Source organism: Hypanus sabinus, chromosome 8 (assembly GCF_030144855.1).
Source record: "Hypanus sabinus isolate sHypSab1 chromosome 8, sHypSab1.hap1, whole genome shotgun sequence".
Lineage (NCBI taxonomy): Eukaryota > Metazoa > Chordata > Chondrichthyes > Myliobatiformes > Dasyatidae > Hypanus > Hypanus sabinus.
The window spans coordinates 118,838,018-118,853,392 of NC_082713.1; positions in this window are offsets into that span (position 1 = coordinate 118,838,018).

Sequence of the window (15,375 nt, forward strand, 5' to 3'; positions counted from 1 at the left end):
TCCATTCTGGACATGTACATTGTAAGTTTCCATTATGCTGTCATCTTCCCCTGGCAACTCTTGTTAAGAGGCTTGATAGCAAGAACTCCTCCCAGAATTTGCTGCATTTTACGAATTTCGACCCGGTGGTTGTTAGCATTTACTATCAATCTTTTGATTCTGAGCATATTGCAAACTGGATTCCCACTTTCAGAGAGACCCGACTCCCTTTATATATTCACTACAACTTCATAAATGTGCTGTTTCTCTTTATTCTGTCTCTCAATCACTCCTTCTCTTTCATCTTACTCTATCTCTCCCTCCCTTACTCCATCCATCACTCCTTCCCTCACTTGCTCCCTCTTTCACTCCTTCAGTCAGAGTAAAAAGAGGATAACACACAGCAGAGATAGGCACATTGTTGTTTTATGAAACTGCTATTGAATAGAAAGAGCCATCTCTTTAGTATTGCTCTCCCTTCTGTTTCAATGTCTTTGATCTCCAATATCAGTCATTGCCAAGGAATCAACTTGAATGATTACAACAAAACCCCTTATGAGCTGGAATTCTGCATTAAATATCATTGCCCAGTTCTGAACGGAGGAAAAACGAAGTTTTTTATCCATAATTAAATCTCTAGTCTCCCTTGTTCATCTTCCTCTGTCTCTTCTCTGAATGTTTGATGTGACTGCCAATGTCCTTGGCTCTAAAATGGATACAGCGGACAAACAGTGTTCACTACCTTAATAAAAATCATTCCTGGCATTTATTTCCTGATGCCAGTAGGTGAATTTTATGTCCCAGGGTTTGTTTTTGCATTAAGGATGTAATTCCAAAATATAACACAAAACCAATCAGCAAAGAAACAGATCCCATGGGCCACTATGTTGTGCCAAACTAATTAAACTAAGATATCTAACTAAACTAAATCTAATTGAAAATTTCTAACTGAACTAAACTTAATCTAAAATGTCTAACTAAACTCATCCCATCTGCCTGCACAACTTCTATATGACTCTAATCTTGTAGATTCATGTGCCTATCTAATAGTCTCTTAAATGCCTCTCTTCTGTTGTATTTGTTTCCACTGTCACTCCTGGCAGCACGTTCAGACACTCACTATTATTTAAAAAAAATGCCCACACATCTCATTTAAACTTATTCCTCCAACTTGATTTAAATGCCCTTGAGTATCAAACATTTTGAGCCTGGGAGAATTATGCCCAATATCTACTCTATCTATGCCACTTATAATCTAGTAAATTTCTGTCAGATCTTCCCTTAGCTCAACCACTCCAGAGAGAACAACCTAAGTTTGTTGATGCCTCTTCTAATACTACAGGCCCTCTAATTCATACAGCACCCTGGTAAGTCTCTTCTGCACATCCTGCACAGATCCACATGCTTATGGGGTGACCAGAACTGAATGCATACTCCAAATCGGGCCTAATCAGAGTTTTATGAAATAAAACAGGATGTGTTGGAAAGGATTGGAGCAGCAGATTGATCTGCAGTGGTGTGGGAAAGAACCACTGTCTTTGTTACAGGTTCATGAACTGGCAGGAGAACAGGAGATCACATTTACCGAGGCATGGATGAATATGGGAGAGAAGGATTGAAGAGTGAGAAATATGTTAAAATGTACAAGCTGAAGTCAAAGATGGCAATCAAAATCAGTGAATGTTAAAGACATGATAGGTCAAATGCTGACCAGGTCAATCTGATGATGTCACTGGTTCATCAGCTAATGACCAGGTTCAAGATTGGTTATCTGATATGAGTATACCATGGTCAGGGGCAGTGTATAATTGCATAAGCTTGATCTGACAGCACCAACACACTCAGGATTAGTGCACAACAAAAGAGCAAGAAAGATTTGGACTGATTTCTCCTACTCCCTATATTATACCCAGGCCCCCTCCCCACACTCACACCAGTAACCCAGGATCACTAGATAAAGTTCAAAAGATGAAGCAGGGAACTTTACTCCTCACAAGCCCATAACTTTCATATAATAATTATCTTATGAGCTGGAACTCTGCATTAAATATCATTGCCCTCTCTGAACAGAGGCAAAACAAAGTTCTTCACCCATTATTAAATCACTGGTCCCTCTTGTTCATCCTCCTCAGCATCTTCTCTGAGTGTTTGATGTGACTGCCAATGTCCTTGGCTCTGGAATGGATACAGCAGTCAAACAGTGTTCATTAGCTTAAAAACATCATTCCTGGCATTTACTTCCTGATGCCAGTAGGTGAATTTTATGTCCCCAGGATTGCTTTTGCATTAAGGATGCCATTCAAAAATGTAAAATGGAAGCAAACGGCAAGGAAAGAGATCCCATGGGCCACTATATCGTGCCAAACTAATTAAATTAAGTTGTCTAACTGAACGAAATCTAATCTAAAATGTCTAACTAAACTGATCCCATCTGACTGCATATCATCGATATGACTCTAATCTTGTAGATTCATGTGTCTATCTAATAGTCTCTCAAATGCCTCTCTACTGTTGTATTTGTTTCCACTGTCTCTCCTGGCAGCACGTTCTAGACACTCACCATTCTTTAAAAAAAATGCCCACACATCTCATTTAAACTTACTCCTCCCACTGGATTTAAATGCCCTTGAGTATCAAACATTTTGAGCCTGGGAGAATGATGCCCGGTATCTACTCTATCTATGCCACTTATAATCTAGTAAATTCCTGTCAGATCTCCCCTTAGCCTCAACCACTCCAGAGAGAACAACCTAAGTTTGTCGATGCTTCTTCTAATACTTCAGGTCCTCTAATCCATACAGCACCCTGGTAAGTCTCTTCTGCACCTCCTGCACAGTTCCACATTCTTCCTATTAAGGGGTGACTGGAACTGCATGCATACTCCAGATAGAGCCTAATTAGAGTTTTATGAAATAAAACAGAATATGTTGGAGAGGATTGGAGCAGACAATTGGTCTGAAGTGGTGTGGGAATGAACCACTGTCTTTGTTACAAGTTCATGAACTGGCAGGAGAACAGGAAATCATATTTTCTAAGGCATGAATGAATATGGGAGAGAAGGATTGAAGAGTGAGAAAAATGTTAAAGTGTACAAGGTGATGTCAAAGATGGCATTCAAAAACAGTGAATTTTAAATCCATGACAGTTCAACTAGTGTCCTGGTAAAACTGATGATGTCACTAGGTCTTCAGCTAATGACCAGGGTCAAGACTGATTATCTGAGATGAGTACACCATGGTCAAGGGCAATGTATAATGGCATAAGCTTGATCTGACAGTGCCAACACACTCAGGATTAGTGCATAACAAAGAGCAAGAAAGAATTGGACAGGAACTAGACAAAGTAAGTAAGGAGCATTTGTTATTGGCAAGTCCACATCTGACATGTGGGAGTCATTTGAATACTAACTGGTCAGAGTTGAGAACTGGCATGTTCCAGTAAGGAGGAAGGACAGGGGTGGCAAGGTAAAGCAATGGCATATTTTATTTCTTGTTCCATAATAGCAGCATCTAATACTAAACGTTTATTAGGTGATAATTTCGGAACATTCAATTTCCTTAAGAATTTGTGCATTATAATGGGGTCATCAGAAAATTCTGATTGATATAAGGAGCTGTAAAATTCTTGAAAAAATTTGTGTATTTCATCATGATCAACTGTCATAGTTCCATCTCATTTTCAAAGTTTAATCATCTGTCATTTAGACGAAGTAGATTTCAATTGACTAGCCAATGGTTTAGCAGATTTATCACCATGTATATAAAATTGAATCCTAGAATTAACTAATCGAATTTCAGTCGAGGATGTTAAAAGTAAACTATGCTCCATTTGCAGTTTGACCCTCTTTTTATAAAGCTTCAGACTAGGAGCAATGGAATATTTCTTAGCAATTGCTTTAATCTTATAAACCAACATACAAATCTCCTTATTAATTCATTTTTTCAGTCCAGCAGAATATGAGATAAGCTGCCCACGGATGTCTGCTTTCAAAGTATCCCATAGAACCCCGCTGGAAATTTCTTCTCTTTCTTAATGAAATTCACAAAGTCCAAGTCCTGTAGTAATACAGAATTGAATCAGCATTGTCCAGAGCTTGAGGGTGTATCCATTAATTTAATAGAGAGTGTCAGGGGTGCATGGTCAAAGATAGCAATGGAATTGTAATTTCAGTTAGTGACAGAGGGAATTAAACAAGAGTCAATAAAAAAGTAGTCAATTGTAGAATATCTGTGGTATACATGGGAAACTCTTTATCCTTTGGATGTAAAAACCTCCAAATTTCTGAAATTCCAAAATCAAGCATAAAGGAATTAATAAAGGTAGCCAATTTATTCGGAAGTGCCTGATTAGACTTAAATCTATCCATTGAAGGTTTTAAACAGCAATTAAAATCTCCACCCATTATCAACATATAATCATTTAAATTGGGAAGGGATGTGAATAAGTGTTTAAAAATTCAGGATAGTCAACATTTGGAGCATAAACATTAACTATAACCACGTTTTTGTTACAGAGTAGATCAGTAATTAACAAAGACCTACCGTTCAGATTCAAAATTGTTTCATAATGAACAAATGAAATTGAAGAATCTATAAAAATAGAAACTCCTTTCACTTTAGCCTAAGGACTTGAAACCTAAAAAAAAAACACTGATTGTCCTCTTTCCTCACATGAGTTTCTTATGCAAAGATAATATGGACATTCATTCATGGAATACATTGTTTTTTTTTCCATTTAATTGGATGGTTTAAACCATCTGTATTCCATGAAACAGAAGTAATAATCTTATCCATCATAGTAAAACCAGTAGTATGGTACATGAAGGGTTAACCAGAATACAAACTCATCAACCTGGAAGAGGAAGAAAGGTTCAAGGAGGAACCAGATGTTACAAAATACCGGACATTCCAGTAGTTTCAAAATAGTCCTGGTGAAAAAATCTAATCAAAAAAAGAAATACCCCTTCCCCTCACCCACAAAGAACTGGAAATAGGTCAGAGATTGGCCAAGAGATAAACTAATGCTGAATCTACCCCCATCTCTCCTGATCACAGCCCAAAAGATAAAAGTCTTGAAAGAAAAGCCACCCATAATCCAAAAAATATATGAAGAAATGTATCAAAAAAGAGAACAAGAAAAAAAACTACCACGATTTTAAAAAAGTTTAAATCATAAAACAGAGTACTAAAATACTAGTATTTCAGAAAAAGGAGTAACCAAACACCAATTCATGTTGTTGGTTATTTTCACCATGAACAATTGAAAATGATGCAGCAAGAAAATAAGGTCTTATGGAAAGAAGAAAGCAGGTCATCATAAAATGTAAAAAAAAAGACAGCGAGTGCATTTCCATTCAAAAAAAAGAAATCAAACAAAAAAAGTCTACTAAATAGTTTCAAAAAACAGTACAAAGCCAAAAAATAAAACACTCGCATTCTAATTGACCAAATGAATAAGCTGTTAAATAGCTTAAAAATTTAATTAAAGCCAAAAAAAAGGCAGAACCTTCAATAGGCCGTAGCAGCGGAAGTTTGTTGGTCGAACATTTTTTGAGCTTCATTTAATGACTTAAAGAAACAATGGGAATTATCAGAGAGGACAATTCTCTATCAAGTTGGGGACAGGTGGAATGGTCTGAGACCCATATGGAAGAAATCTGATATCAGAGGCTTAAACGCCATTCATTCCTTCAGAACCTCAGTGCTGAAATCTTCAATGAAGCGGAATTGGAAACCTTTAAATTCGTACATGCATTTCCACCGAGCAAAGCATATCAAACATTCCTTGATATGAACATAATGGACATGAACAACAACTGGACATGGTTTAGAACGATCAGAAGATTTTAGATGTGGTGTGCAATTAATGGAGGGGTGTCCAGAGATTCTGTGCCAAACACATCGAAAAAAAATTGAGAAACGAACTCGATAGGATCACCCTCCTCAACATCTTCAGGGAGACCGATTATCTGTAGATTCTGTCTTCGAGATCGATTTTCAAGGTCGGTAACTTTGAATTTATAACGATCCAGCTGTAGAGACATCGAAGTTAGATTCTGTTCCAGAGTTGTAATCTTCCGATCTCTCTGACGAGCTCCTTTGTCAACTTCCAAAATTGTTGCTTGCTGTAGTTCAAATTCACGTTTGAGTGATCTAAAATTATCCTCAACTGCCTTTAAAACTCCTTCAAAAATGGCAAATTTTTAAGTAAGTTTATCATCTAGAAGTTTACACATTGTTTCAAAAGTAAAAGGAGGTTGCTTAGATTGTTTAGGATCAACATCCTTTTTCCCATTAGGATCCGAATCTTTCCCACTTTTTGCTTCTCGTGATCTGGCATTCATTTCCAGCAACTTAAAGTCAAAATCCAAGAATATGTCTATAACATAAGCCTTTTAGTGTGGGTATAAAACAAAGTAAATAAGGGTGGCTACAGGTAATAGAAGTAAAGGGAATGGAACAAAGCCAAATTGAACCTCACCCCATGAGCGCCACCAGGTGTGAGATAGAACACCTAATTCGGTGATCCCACAGTGAGTTATCACCAATAAAACTAAGGGCATGATTGGTGAATTCAGGAAAGTGAAAGAGAGTGAATATGCACCAGTCTGCGTTGGAGGATTGCAAGATGGGACAGTCGGCAGCGTTAAATTTTAGGGCATTAAGACAACAGAAAAAATGACATTTTATTATCCTGACATTCTGAGTGAATCGGTTATCTTATTCTTTGGTCTCATGCATAATCCTCATGTTTATTTTCCTCCCGATAGTGAACATTGTGACAATTGTAATTTTATCCCGGGCAAAGTGCGGACTTTCCAAAGTTGTCACTCACTACCTGGTTGCCATGGCAGTGGCAGACCTTCTGGTTGTTTTTCTCGACCTGATTTTGAGGCAGATTCCGGTTGTTTATAAGACGTACTTCAGCTTCCTGTTTTCGCTGCGCATGTGTAACATCCAGGCGGCCATGATTTACGCAGCCACCGACTGTTCGGTTTGGTTTACCGTCGCTTTCACATTTGATCGATGTGTGGCCATTTGTTACCAGAGACTGAAAAACAAATACTGCACTGAGAGAACGGCGGCAGTGGTCCTGGGGACAGTGACCGCTGTGAGCTGTTCAAAGAATATTTTCTGGTATTTTATACTCACAGGTGTGTATTTTATTGATGAGAACCCCAGATTTTGTGGGGCAAGAAATGGTGTTCTGGGTTCTCCAGTCTGGGGAACAATTGCTATCCTCCATTACCTGCTCACCCCTGTGGTCCCAATTGTCCTGGTTCTGCTGTTCAACGCAGTGACCATCAGACAGGTTTTGGTGGTCAACAGAGCCCGCAAGAGACTCCGAGGTCCCGTTATTGGGGTAACTCCCAGAGACCCAGAGGTGGAGAACCGCAGAAAATCCCTCATCCTATTGCTGGCAATTTCAGGGAACTTCATTTCATTGTGGGCATTGTTTACAGCAAATTATATATGGGTCAGACTGTCTTACTGGGTGCGGGCGATAGATTTTCCACCTTATTCAATGCAGGAGGTGGCCTACATGCTGCAGCTCCTTAGCTGCTGCACGAATACGGCTCTTTACTCTGTGACCCAGACGCTTTTTAGGGATCAGCTGAAAGATATTGTGATATATCCTCTCACTCTCATTATAAAACACACCAAGTTCCGATGAGGGCCAAGCAATCCACTGCCTCATTCTGCCTAACATGCCTGGTTTTCCCGCACCCCAATCTCCTTTAACATGCTCTCCGTTCCGCTAATATTTGGCATGGTCCGTGTCACACGCTGTTCCTACAGATCATGACCCTCATCGACCAGATTCAGAGTGGATAATGTGCTGGGCTGCTTATCTTCCTGTTTGTGAGTCAATTATTTCTATCTAAACACCATCTTTTCAGAGCCAACTAATTGATAATTGTACCCTTCTGTCTAACACAAAGCTAAAAATTATTGTAGATTAATAAAGGAATTTAGAATGGAAGAACCAAAAACTTTCTCCAGGTATTTCAACAATTCCTTCTTTCCAATGCAAAAGAGGATTAAGGATATAAATTATATAAGGATATTAAATTATATAAGGATATAAATAGTGGGAGGGATATAAATTATCAAAGGGATAGATATGGTACATAACCTTTTTTCATGGTTGGGTCTGAGCCAAGTGGAGGAAGGTGAGGAGAAGGAATTTAACAGCGGATTGGAGTGGTTTCAGCTGACCACTCAGAAAGGAACCCAGGAGAAAAAGGAACATCGCTGAGAGGATAGTTGTGAGACACCACAACATTTACAACAGAAGAACATATGAATCAGTTAAGCTTCCAAGGCTACAGTCCAAGTGCTGGAAAATGGTAATAGGATAGGTAAGTATTTTAGGGTCAGCATAGACATTGGATGGATGGGGGGGGGGGGGGGGGAGGTGGTGCAGAGACATTTAATCACACAGTAGGGTTAAAGGCCCTGTGATAAGATGGTCCAGCTGTCTCTGTTTATTGTTGTATGCTGGAAATAATGAGTGTGAGTATGACGGGTATATCCTATCAAACAATTAAGAGGTATTGTGCACATATTATACTGTGCTTTCTCTGGTTTGACAGCTTTATTGTACTTTGATTATTTCATCTATCATCCTTGCCATCTCAACAGGATTGGAGAGCTTTGCAAAATGGAGTCTTATAAAATCTTTACCAGTTGTGAACAAAATAAGATTATGTTTCTCCCCTTAATTTCATTTTTACTAATACCACTATTATAAACTGTTCAAACCTCAATAAATCAGATTTCAACTGGTGAACCATTTTTCAACCTTTTCTATTCTGTGCCTCCTTCTGATCAAGCTGTTGCAGAAAACATACCATGTTTCCATTCAAACTGAAGGTGCTAAGCTTTCAATTCCCCAAAATGACATCAATTTAGCTCCATTGTTGCGACACCAATCTGGCACTTCCATTTTGCTCAAAATTAAAGCAATTGACATGGTTATATACCCTAATTTTCTTTTATTGTGTATTTCAAGTACCGCCTGATCTATAGGGAACCAAACACCAGAATGTATTTATTACTCAGTATATTTGTCCTGGTATATTAGGCAGTGTGATAGGCTAACATTTATCATAATGCTTTACAGTACCAGTAACCTGGATTCAATTCCCATCACTGCAAGTAAATTCTCCACTTCATGGCATGGGTTTCCTTTGGGTGTTCCTGATTCCTCCAACATTCCAAAGATATAGCATTAGGTTTAGTGAGTTTTGGGCATGTTATTTTGTCATTGGAAGTATAGTGACACTGGCTGGGCTACCTTCAGCACATCCTTGTGCTCTGTTGGTCATTGATGCAAATAACACACACTGTATTTTTTCATGCTTCATAGTGCATTTGACAAATAAGTTAAACTCAGATAAAAAAATCAGATTAGTTCAATAGTTATATTTAAAATCCGAGAATGTATGCAATATACAACCTGAAATTCTTATTCTTCATGAATATCCATGTAAACAGAAGAGTGCCCCAAAGGATGGGTGATGGTAAAGTGTTAGAACCCCAAAGTCCTCCACATGCACAAGCAGCAGCAAAGCATTGACCATCCCCTTCCCCCATCTTCTTCAGTAAAAATGCATCAACACCCTCCACCCAGCAAGCAAGCATTAACAAAGCCCCAAGAAGGATCATGATCTGCAGTAAAACAAAAAGTCATTGTTCTGTCAATTTGACAGACCGCAGGCTCTCTCTCTCCTTCATAAAGGGGCACAGAGGTGTCACTTCTCTGTGAGTGTTAGTTCATTTCAATTAGATTAGCTAATCTAATTTGTATTGACAGTTTAAGAAATGTTCTCAATCTAGTTGGGTGATCCGTGATGAACTAATACATTGTGTATTGCTCCAGAGGCCCTGAGCAATGGAGACTGGCCAGGGTAGATCTTTGGAACTTAGGAGACTAAGGGATGACCTTATAGATGTGTTTAAAATTATGAGAGGCATAAATAAGGTGGATGACAACAATAATTTCCCCAGGGTACGGGAGTCCAAAAAGTAGCATCGATTCAGGATGTGAGGGAAATGATTCTGAAAGGCTCACAAGCGGCAACATTTTCAAATAGACAGTGGTGAGTAAATGGAATGTTCTGCCAGAGGAAGTGGTTGAAGCATAGATGATAACGATTCAGGGCCTGGAGAGAAATGAGCTGAACACAGGCTATTGGGACTGGGGTGATGGACAATATGGTGAACATGGACTCTTGGCAAAAGGGCCTGTATGAATGTTGTAATGCACTCTGCCTCCATTATAACAAATCAGTGGTCTGCTTCAGTGGGCACTTAATTCTGCTGCTCTGTACTCAAATGAACTATACAGTCAAAATATTCATTTTCCCATTTAACACTTGCCAAATGCTTGACTTTATGCATCAAAGCTAATGGCTTTCAGCATCTTCTTTTCCCTTGGTTAGACCTTAGAAGCATGATACATTCTAGAGCATTTACCAACTTTATTCTCTACAGGTAATTGATATAAATTAAAAGGTTCAAAGTAGATTTACTATCTGATTTTGTATGTAGAATACAGCCCTGAGATCTTCCCACAGACTGCCAGGAGACAAAAAGCATGGAACCCATTCAAAGAAAAACATCAAACACCAATGTGCAAAAAATTGATCAAATCACAAAAATCAAAAATAAAGTGAAAAACACAAAATACAAAACACAAAGTCATTGATTAGAGCATATTCTGTTCAATTCAATCCAGTTCCATTTCTCTCAATATCTATGACTATTTGTGGCATTCAAGTCTGGCAACCCAGGCCTGTACCAAAAAATCAGGTATGATTTACAAAGGTGAAGGGACAATTTTGAATGAGGTTGGAGGTGATATCAGTTTCATGGCAACTCTGGCACGGTCTGCAAGACATTACTTCCTACAAATCGAAATGCAATAGTATGAATGGTGGCGATGCTTTACTACTGGATGAACTCAACACATTCTATGCATGCTTTGAAAGGGAGAACACAACTACAGCTGTGAAGATCCCTGCTGCACCTCATGACCCTGTGATCTCTGACTCAGGTGCCGATGTTAGACTGCCTTTAAACAGAGTGAACCCTGGTAACGTGGTGCACCTGGTAAGGCTCTGAAAATCTGTGCCAACCAACTAATGGGATTATTCAAGGACATTTTCAACCTCTCACTGCTACGGGCAGAAGTTACCACTTGCTTCAATAGCCAGCAATTATATCAGTGCCTAAGAAAAATAATGAGTTCACCCAATAGTACTCACATTTATAGTGATGAAATGCTTTGAGAGGTTGGTTATGACTGGACTGAAGTCCTGCTTCATCAAGGATCTGGACCCATTGCAATTTGCGTATCACCACAATAGGTCAGCAGCAGATGCAATCTCAATGGCTCTTCACAAGGTTTTAGACAACCTAGACAACACAAACAGTTACCTGGGGATGCTGCATATCGATAACAGCTCAGCATTTAATACCATCATTCCCAAAAACCTGATCGAGAAGTTACAGAAACTGGGCCTCTGTACCTCCCTCTGCAATTGTGTCCTCGACTTCCTAACTGGAAGACTACAGTCTGTGCAGATTAGTGGTAACATATCCTCCTCGCTGATGATCAACACTGGTGCACCTCCGGGGTGTGTGATTAGCCCACTGCTCTACTCTCTGTATACACATGACTGTGGGGCTAGGCATAAGTCAAATGCCATCTACAAATTTGTTGACAATACAACCATTGTTGGGGGAATCACAGGTGGTGAGGAGAGGGTATACAGGAGTGTGATATGCTAACTACTGGAATGGTGCTGCAGAAACAACCTGACACTCAACATCAGTAAGATGAAAGAGCTGATTGTGAAGATGAAGGAACACATACGAATCCTCACAGACCAATCAGAGGTGGAGAGTGTGAGCAGCTTCAAGATCTCTGAAGATCTAACCTGGTCCCAAAATATCGGTGTAGTCATAAAGACAGCGGCAATACTTTATTAGCAGTTTGAAGAGATTTGGCATGTCAACAAATACAGAAAAACTTCTAAATTTGTCCAGTGGAGAGCAATCTGACAGGCTGCATCACTGTCTGCTATGGAGAGGCTACTGCACAGAACCTGCAGAAGGTTGTAAATATAGTCAGCTCCATCTTGAGCACTAGCCTACAAAGTACCGAGGACATTTTTAGGGAGCAGTGTCTTAGAAAGGCAGCTTTCTTTATTAAGGACCTACAACAAACAGGGCATGCCTTTTTCTCACTGTTACCATCAGTAGGAGATACAGAAGCCTGAAGGCACACACTTAGCGATTCAGGAACAGCTTCTTCACCTCTGCCATCTGATTCCTAAATGGACATCAAAACTTTGGACACTGCCTCACCTTTTATAATATATAGTATTTCTGTTTTTGCACATTTTTAAAAATCTATTCAATATACATAATTGATTTACTAGTTTATTTTTTATTCAGTTTTATTTTATATTATTATTTTTTCTCTCTCTGCTAGATGATGTATTGCATTGAACTGCTGCTGCGAAGTTACCAAATTTCACATCACATGCTGGTAATAATAAACCTAATTCTGATTCACAAATTCACAAACCGTGTCAACCAAACCTTGCCCAAGACCCAGGATTCCAGCAACATCAAGCAAGGAGAAAACGTCCATTCATGTTCAGGCACCTTACATTCTTGTCCCCATTGATTTCAATCTTCCTCAATGCTTTAATCAGTGAGAATGGCAAGAAATGGCATCAATCATTGGCTCATACTTCATGTTGGGGCATGGCCAAGTTGTTAAGGGGTTCATCTAGTGATCTAGAAGTTGCTAGTTCGAGTCTTGGCTGAGGCTGAGTGTTGTGTCCTTGAGCAAGGTACTTAACTACACATTGCTCTGTGATGACACCAGTGCCAAGCTGTATGAGTCCTAATGCCCTTCCCTTGGACAATACCGGGGCATGGAGAGGGGAGACTTGAAGCTTGGGCAACTGCCGGTCTTCTGTATAAAATAACTTGCCCAGGCTTGCGCCCTGTAAATTTTCCAAGGCGCAAATCCATGGTCTATCGAGACTAACGGAGACGTACACAAACCTCATCACCAGGCTTCTTGGCCTCAAGGCCATACACTTCACTGGAAACTTCACTGAACTCCCTCGGGGACAGCAAAGCACCAGATTGGTTGATCAGCCTGAAAACAAACCACCAAAATGTATATCATCAGCTCCAATAGCAGCAAAACCACATTTGAAAGAAAAAGATGAAGTAAATGAAGTTGGGCATGATCTTCAATAATGAGCACCAATCAGATTAATTGGATGTAGTAACTGGCTTCCACATCAGAGTTTTACTCTGTCTTGGATCGTTATGTACTGATGTGGTCTTCCAACAGCAAATATTGAGTTGGTTAAATATATGACTTATTTACTTGCCACATTTGTATATTGATCTTATGCAGGGAGTGTTACACCATACTCTGCAAGCTGCAGCCGAGACATCTGGCCCTCAAGTATTTTGACTGGGTCAAAGAGCAGATTTTAATCTGTTTTGGACCATGAGACAATGAGACAAAGGAGCATAATTAGGCCATTCAGAACATTGAGACTGCGCTGTCATTCTATCATGGCTGATTCTGGATCCCATGCAATCCCATACATCTGCCTTCTTGCCATATCCTTTGATACCCTGTCCGATCAGGAAACAATCAACTTTGACCTTAAATGTACCTACAGACTTAGCCTCCACTGTAGACTGTTGCAGAGCATTCCACAGATTCGGTACTCTCTGGCAAAAAAAATCCTCCTTACCTCTGTTCTAAAGGGTCGCTCCTCAAATTTGAGGCTGTGCTCTCTAGTTCCTCTCCACATCCACCCTATCTAGTCCTTTCAACATTCAGTAGGTTTCAATGAGATCCCCTTGCATTCTTTTCAATTCCAATGAGTACAGGCCCAAAGCTGCCGATCACTCATCATATGTTAACTCCTTCATTCCCACAATCATCCTCGTGGACTTTCTCTGGACTCTCTCCAATGGCAACGCATCCTTTCTGAGATGCAGCACAAAACCATTGACAATACTCCAAATGCAGCCTGACTAGTGCCTTATAAAGCCTCAGCATTATCTCCTTGCTTTTATATTCTATTTGTCTTGAAATAAATGTCAACATTGCATTTTCTTTCATTACCTCAGGCTCAACCTGTAAATTAACCTCCTGGGAGTCTTGAATGAGGACTCCAAAGTCCCTCTGCACCTCTTATGATGAAACCTTATCCCCATTTCGATAATATTGGATTTTACAAGCTTCCTAATCGTTCAATTTCCCATTCACTTTTGTACCTTATATACCTTTTCCTTGGCTTTTATGCAGTCCTTAACTTCCCTTGTGAGCCATAGTTGCCTACACCTGCCATTTGAGAGCAGTTTATTCTGTAGGACATATCTAAAGTGTGCCTTGTGTACAATTCCCAGAAACTTCAGCCATAATCCCCACCAGTAAGCTCCTCCAATGCACATAGGCAAGCTCCTCTCTGCTGCATCTGTAATTCCCTTTATTCCACTGTGATACCGATACGTGTGACTTAAGCTGCTGTCTCTCAAATTGTAGTATGAATTCAATCATATCATGATCACTGCCTCCTAAGAGTTCCTTTACATTACATTCCCTAATAAGATTTGGGTTATTACACAACACCCAAAACTCAAGTGTAAGCTACTAAAAAAAAGCCACCTCATAGGTATATAACAAATTTCCTCTCGCAATTCGACACCAACCTGATTTTTCCAATCCGCTTGCCTATTGAAGTCCCCCTTTACAATTGTGACATTACCCTTATTACATGTCTTATCCAGCTCCCATTGAAATCTCAACTCCACATCCTGGATACTATGAAAATGTTTTTTTTGTACACTTGTAGTTTCTTAACTCCACCCACAAAGCTTCAACATTCTCTGACCCTATGTCTCCTCTTTCTAAGGATGTAACTCCATCTCTTACCAACAGAAACACAACTGCCTATGCCTTTCTGCCAGTCCTTCCAACACAAAGTATATATCCTTTGGTGTTAAAGTCCCAACTATGGCTTTCTTTCAACCATGAATCAGTGATGCCCACAGCATCATACTGACCAATTTCTTAATGCACCATGAGTTCGTCCACCTCATTCCAAATGCAATGCACCTTTAAATACAGCACCTTCAGCCCTGTATTCTTCCTTTTAAAAGTTACCTCTGTGTGCAGCAAGTGTTGACTACTCGAGGAACTCAGGCTCAAAGTTGATGACCTGGAATTTGACCTTCAAACACTGAGCACAGCAGAAAGAGGTAGAGTTACTGGGATTCTCTATTTCAGGAGGTAGTAACACCTATTAGTTTAGCTGTCTCATATTCAGTCTGTGGTCAGGGA